General features: G+C 43.0%; 1 long non-coding RNA gene across 1 annotated transcript; it reads right to left on the bottom strand.

The window, feature by feature from the left end:
• Positions 1 to 237: 237 nt before the first annotated feature.
• LOC142776389 (uncharacterized) lies at positions 238 to 6,143 on the bottom strand. Its single transcript, XR_012887503.1, has 2 exons — positions 5,771 to 6,143; positions 238 to 1,604 (listed from the first exon to the last, which is right to left on the bottom strand). It is a non-coding gene; the product is annotated as an uncharacterized LOC142776389 (long non-coding RNA).
• Between the last annotated feature and the right edge of the window lie 1,258 nt (positions 6,144 to 7,401).

The raw sequence follows: 7,401 nt of genomic DNA, 5'->3' as shown, positions 1-7,401 counted from the left end.
TGACACAAAATGCGAGTTTATTAGGGTCCAACTATAATGACTCGTTAGCTTGGGTACTGTCAATTTTTCCATAAATGATGTAGTTGTATGTAAATAATTTGATAGTAGATGACAAACCATGTCCAATGTCGTTGATGTAAATGAGAAACAAAACTGGTCCCATGATTGATCCCTGGGGAACACCAGACTTTGCATGTGAAAGTGAAGATGCATGTCTATCCACATAAATTGATTGGCTGCAGTTGCTCAGAAAATGATTTATTCAGCTTTTTTCCAAACCAGTGGCTACCTTATCATTATACATAGAGCCATCTAGAGTTGAAAAGAAGCCTTTCTTGTCAGCAACCAAAACATGCAACTTAGCTTCCAGATGCGTCTCGGACAGCATGAACACCGTTGTGAAGAGTGACCAGGCTATGTACAACAAAGGCAAGCTGAAAAAGCCAGTAGGCTTTTTTTGTGAAGCTAAGTTGCGTGTTTTGGTTACCTTCATGCTACCTTCATTTACGTACTCTTCTATGAACATAATGATAAAAAATACTCATGGATTTAATAACACCATCTCAAGGAAATGAAATGAGAAGAGAGTGTGCTACTCTTGAAATATCTGCAATAAGTGCATAGCGGAGGACATTTGCAGCTGCATCGCCAATAATAATAATAATAGCAATAATATTATACAAGGCAAAACATAGCCCAGCTAACCTCTTGTGATGGCAGTTCTAACATAAGCACCAAACTAAAAGGCCTTCAAGCCAAGCCGAATTTGTGGCCACGACAAATATGCACAAATTTACCGATGTGAGAAATGCTGTGCTTGGAAAGTCAGATATGATATGTGATATGTAGAAGGAACATACATCAAAATAGTGCATGTACCAACATGGAAGCTAAGGACTGTTTTAGTCAATGGGAAGAATAAGCTGCCGAGCGAACCTTCTGTAGTCTTCTTTACACTGTAGTCTGCCACGAGTGTGACAACATATCAGTCTATGAGACCTGTGATTTCAATGAAAGAGTTAAACAACACAACAGTTCAAAATGGAGTCACCAAATCATGGGTGGCCTTGGATGCCCTCGCTGAACATGCGAAATATACAGGCTTTCAAATTGACTGGTCAAGCAACCGTGTTCTGGTCGAAGAAAACAAGCTAGCATCATGCCAGCACCTGGAATCCCTGCACATTCACACAGCTGCACATATACTCAATAAGATTTATGGAACGCTGACCATATACTTTTGGTGCTTACATCACGCACCTAGTCATACTTAAATACGATGTACCTTTCTTATGGCTGTCATTCAGAACAATATCAGGTACCCAAACATCAGTAAACTTTGTGTTATTTTGGTCGGTGTATCCTTTTGTTTGTACACTAAGAAGAAACAGTTATGCATAGCCTTTTTTTAGGCCTCTTCTAGCTGTTCACTGTAGTTGCAGTCGAAGGAGTGACTTTTTGAGTATTGATCAAGGGCAATGCTTATTTTTGTGATGGTGGCACAGACCGCCGCCAGTTTCCATGAATTAGCCAGGTTTTACCAAAGTTCCTACAGTTTTCCAGCAAGGCCCCGATTCCCCGACTTTCCCAGGTTGGTAGACACCCTGCACAAACAAAGATAGATGGCAGTTAACTCGCGTCCTGTTCCCTGTCTTATGCAAGTGTCATTCTGCACTTTATTACCTTAGAAGTACTTGCTGCTAGGCAGGTTGGTATAACATTATTAGGGAAAATTCTAGACGATGCGAATGTGTGGTGCAGTGTAAATATTTTCTGTAGTTCAGCAGCGACCGATGATCTTTTTCTGTGCTTTTTCATTTTTCCAGTGGTGCTTAGGCATCTATAATTTTCCCCCTTAGCTTAATTACCTCCCTGAAGCTATGCATCATCTTGCCCATTAACAACCATTGTTAAACTATTGTATGTGGCATTGTTGATGCAAAATGACCTTAGAGTATATGCTAAAGCTCCTGCAGGATCACTGGCTGAATGTGACAACCAGTTCACCATTTATAGGACCCGAAGTATTGACATTTTCAATATATCTGTTCGCACAGTGCTTCATTGGAGTCATGCAAGCTTAAAATATGGTGCTCCCACAGAGAAATTTTTCTTCCTGTGCTGTGACCAACGGAAAATCTATGTAGACAATAATGAAAAGAGATCACAACTAGGCTTAGCTGTGTGATGTCTGCCTCAATAAAAATGTAATAAATTAATGCAAGTGTGCTTGTATCACCATGGTGTTGCCAGTTTATTACTACATTTGATATGAATCTCTGCTCGCTCCACCATGGTGTTCCTAAGGGCGTACACAGTCTTACCTCTGAGACAGCATTGCCAGAACTAATTTCACTGTCACAATCTTGAATAGGTGTCCAACAAGCATTCGCCAGTGCAGAGAACACAAGAGAAGTGGTCACTGCTTGCATGTCCAAGGTCGTATACACGCACACCGGACTATGATTTGACAGTGTCTTACATATTGAGTGGAGTATACATCGTGATGGCGGGAGCCATCTCTGTGGTCACCAGCTAGACTGTCACAATGTGCATATTGTTGTTTCAGACAACTGTTTAGGACAAAAAAAGGGCACCGTAGAAAAAAAAATATTTTTAGGCTAATGTAAGAGCTTGTGGTGAGGAGACTCTCAAAAGGTATATGGTGTGTCATCTTGCAATAGAGAAGCAACATTTATACCTAGTTTATGTTAGTAGGAGTCTGCTAAACATTGGCCATACAAGCTTGTGGCTAGAGAAGGATGATGTCCAGAAGATGCCCTCCTGAAATGTTAACCTGCACCGTCCTCCCTTGCCCTTCTTGGTGCACTGGAATTTTTGCCCTATAGTTACTAATTCCTTCAGCGGGTACTCTCGAAGGGCTTCTGAATAAGCTCACTCTTACCACCTGCTTTACCCAAGGGCAAATCCTACTGTTGGAACTTGTTTGCTCGGCAGAAATTTTTGACAGGAAAAGAAGCTTCACTCGTTACACAAATAAAGCTACAGCATTGCAAGATTACTATGATGTTATGTACACAGACCTCCCACATACAACTCACTAAAATGTCACCAATTACCTCTATGGTGAGCATGATTATGCCTTAAGACAGCATGTAAGTTTCTTGATCCTATACTTTTTAATCAGTACTTGAACCTTGAAAAAACAAGATCGTCACGTGCAGTGCATAAAACCAGTGCTTATGAAGTGCAATGACGCCATCGGCAGCATCAGCAAAAGTAAATTCACCCAGCTGGAAAGCAAATTGTGCGTGAAGCCTGTAAATGTACTGTTAACAAAGTCTTCTCGACAACTTTATTACTTCTACTTCTGCAATTTTCATAATCCTGTCTCTTCATACCTTGCTGTCAACCCAAAAATTATTGACCTATGAGGTGTTACTCATATGACCATGCTCATTTAACATACCTGCAAGCCTCAGAGCTAACATAATAAAATTGAAGACTTTAATAAATTAGTGCTCTCTGCTACTCACCCCTTCAAAAAAAATTTTCACCATCCCCTTCAAACCTGTTTTTTAAACACTGAACAGGCACAGTGACGTGACTCATGAAAGGCATATCCGGAGCTTGTGGTGCAACTAAAATCTTTTTGGAGCAGCATAAAAGCTGCCTGAAGCTTTTAAGCTAGAGCTGTTGCACCACATGTTACAGGGAACTAGTTCATGAACATATGCAGGCATGTTCACTTGGACTTCTGCTCAGCATAAACGTAGGCTTTTTGCTTTTTTGCAGACATCCCCAATTTATATAAAGCTACCTAGCACTTTCCGGGAATTCACATGGCATTTGTAAATGACCCTGGCTTTCAACGATAGTTTAGCTACAATATTGAATCACAGACTGGTAAGACTATTTATGCATTGTATTTACTTTCCAAAAAAAAAGAGTCTGATTATATTAATGCTTTTATGAGTACAACCTAATCGTTCAATCTGTGGAGAAGTAGTTGCTGTCATCGTTTATGTACAGAATTGTTAGGTCCCTGATTAAAGAGCACTTCATAAAAAAAGGGTTTTGTAACTGGTTCTTACTGCCAATTATTTATTATGGCTCGACAAAATTTAGAGTTATGTGGGAGTAAGTAGTTACACTTGGCAAACTGTTTGACATGTACAGTCGTCGAGGTCGAGAAGCCCAGCCGAGACATACCGGAATAGTGGAACACCATGCTTTCTAGGAGAAGTAAAAGTGATTGTACAGCATGCGGTATTGCTGATAAAATTTGCCCACTGTATGGACTTAAAACTTAACCACCTTGTATGAAATATTTTGAAAGTAAACTGTAACAAATAGGACCACAAATAAAAAAAAATAAGTGGTCAGTTCTATATGCAGGTACTAAATTAGTGTATTTTAATACAGTAAAGCAAGACTGTTGTCCAAGCACAACTAGCTCATTATTACTTTTATCTGACAGTAACCACAACAGTTGGAAACTATTTGGCTGAAGTCACGTGGTAACTTTTGTAGTATAAGCGGGTTCAGATTGTTAAGAAAGTTTGTGCCCAGCAACGTTTTCACCTACATTGCACGTTCATGTCCACTGTGATAACATCTTAAAATCGCAGGGATAACGTATGGATTTCAAGCGTATGCCATATACTTGCACCCTGAGAGAACACAACAACGAAGAGTGCACGCATGCTTGACACAAATAATGAAATTTATGAAAAAGATGTAGCAGGTTTCGTCTCTTTGTGCAGATCCCTGCAGGCACTTACCTAATTCCCACCCCATTTTGCCAACAAGCAGCCCATGTAAAACGTTCGAACATGCGCTATTATGTCGGGTCATAACCAGTTTCCTCTAACCACCTTGCACTTAGTTCTGGCACGACATACGTTTCAAAGACCTATTTCTTGCAAACTGTGTGAGTAATTGTAGACCATTCTTCAACAGTTATTTTTGTGCTTATTCGATAGGAAAACATGAGCTACAAATTTTCTAAGTTTCTAAAATATGAATGGTAATTGAATTGTGAATGGTAATCTACACCCAGCCTTAGCATATATTTCCTTTATAATCATTTTCAATTTAAGGCATGGCACAAATTTTGAAGTACAACTGAAGCCTCTCATATGCATGTTTCGTTTATTTGAAGGTGCCATTTAACAATCTTGAATTAATCCTGCAATGAACTAACATCTGAATGCCTTGCGAATTGCCTGCCACAAAATATATTTTACTAGGTAAATTGTTCTGTGCTTGTTACACAAGCTGAAGATGATGACGATACTGACTGCCGCATCGTCACTGATGAGGCAGAGGATAGCGCGTGTACAATTTAGGTGCACACACGAGGCCCAATGTCAGTGCTACATTTCCAATTTAAACACGAGCGCGCGCAATATGTATGCTTTACCGCAATACACAGCGTGCACTTCACCGCAAGGCACGACTGCCTTGCGGCACTGTTTAATTTTAAGAAGACGCATAAGGTGGCAATTTTGAGCGAATATTTATAGTGCTCCCAGCATATCTTCAACTTTATTTCTTTTTTTCTTTGTATGCACCCACAAGAAAAGACATAGCTTAGAAAACCGATTATCGTATTCGGCGACAACATATTTAAGCCACTTGGAAAATAACGTCGTGTGAACGCCTGGTAATAGTCTATCGCTTCCAACTTGTGCATTTCGTATCTGTCTCACGCAGTTACGCAAGAAGAAGCTTCAATGAAAGTTTTGGCGCAAGCATACACTTCACCGAAGCGACACATCGATCCTTACGCTACACACGCACTTACCAGACATACACGTACGGCATACATCCACAAATAGCATAACACACGGTGTTCATGATCGGGCAAGTCGTTACCACATTGCTTATAGACAGTATTACAGAACGAGACCACGTATTCATGCGCAGAGGCGGTTCTCGCGAATGCATGAGGCTCCCGGCCAAGCAAAGACAACGGATAAATAACCACCGCACGGTAAAGATCCTCACAAGCTAGTGAGGAACTTCAGACCTTTCGTTCCCACCACCTAAACATCCCCCCAAAAAAGTCCAACACGGCGATTCTGTCGCCGTCTATTCATACGTTTTCAGCCAAGTCAAGCCGGTTTTAGGCGGCTATTGGGTGAACCGAACCGTTTTGCCTCGAAAAGGTTCGTGCCACCCGGTGGCAGGATTATGGTGGCTAGAATTCCATAACGGCTTCTCGCGGGGGAAGGGGAGTGGGAGGTAAAGATTGAGGAGGAAAAGGACGAAGACGACTGTCTCGGACGCGGCCCGCGCTGCCGCCAGGAAAGGGAAAGCAGTCAGGCGAGCCGGCATGGGCCAACACCACCTAGACTATTCACAAGGCCCGTTCATACCCCTCTCTCCAGACGGCATACGTCACGCTAGTTGTCCGATGTTATGACCGGCACAGCAAGGAGGTGGCTTGCAAGGGACGCTCATCGGCGTAACGGTCAAACGCTGTCCGCGTCCTGCAGGAACGCGGGAGGCGTCTGTGTGCGCCGCAGGAAATGCACATCAGCGTCGCTGGGACACACAGTCGGCGTCTAGCGCGTGCACGGACGGCTATAAAAGGAGCGTGTCGGGAGTGCGCTGTGCTCTCTATCTGGACTTTGCTGGCCCGCTCATCTCGAGTGCGCTCTGGGCCCTTGTGATGGAAAGGCGCGTCTGTACGCTCTCGTTGCAATGTACTTCTCTTGCAAATATGTAAATTAAACGCATCTTCTACTTGTTGGTGAGACGCGTCGCAAGAGTCGTCCTTCGCCGAATCCTGGGTGGCAGCCTCAACCCCTCCCCGGGCATATCACTGACTGTCTAGTGGCCGAGGACGCGTCGCTCAGGTGGTGGTGTTGGTCACCCCGCTCACTTTTTTTACCCCGAACGGCGGACAAGCCACGACAGGTTTGCCTTTCATCGCTACCTGCTTCGCTGGTTATATAGACTGCGTTAGGCTTGGTGCTGCATCGCACTGCTCTGAGTCTTCGTCCGTTCCCACGTGTCCTATTTTATTGCATGGTGTTGTATTTGTGAGTATGTGATTACACATCGATCAGTGCGACATGGGACGTTGTTGTGGTCCCGGGTGCCGCGGAAATTATGACAGTGGTCCCAAAGTGCGTGTTTTCGCATTCCCCAAGGATGAAGCTCGGAAGAAGTTTTGGATAAAAGCCATTCCGCGAAGGGATTTCACACCAAGCATACACTCCAAGGTGAGAAACTGCTGAAGTTTGTTGTCTTACCGGCTCTATCGCATTACTGACGTTCTGGCTCTGTTACTGTTGAACGGAGCGAGTATCGTGAGTGGTGATGGTAGTTTTGTCGCGCTTCAGGTAGGGCAGTGCGGTAAAATAAAACAGAAATACTCAGGCTCGTGTCAAAGTTCCCATTAGCCCGTTTCGTATGAAAGTAATGAAG

Source organism: Rhipicephalus microplus, chromosome X (genome assembly GCF_043290135.1).
Source record: "Rhipicephalus microplus isolate Deutch F79 chromosome X, USDA_Rmic, whole genome shotgun sequence".
In the NCBI taxonomy this organism is placed as follows: domain Eukaryota; kingdom Metazoa; phylum Arthropoda; class Arachnida; order Ixodida; family Ixodidae; genus Rhipicephalus; species Rhipicephalus microplus.
The sequence above is the reverse complement of the archived record's forward strand: the minus strand, read 5'-3'. Positions and strand labels throughout refer to the sequence as shown.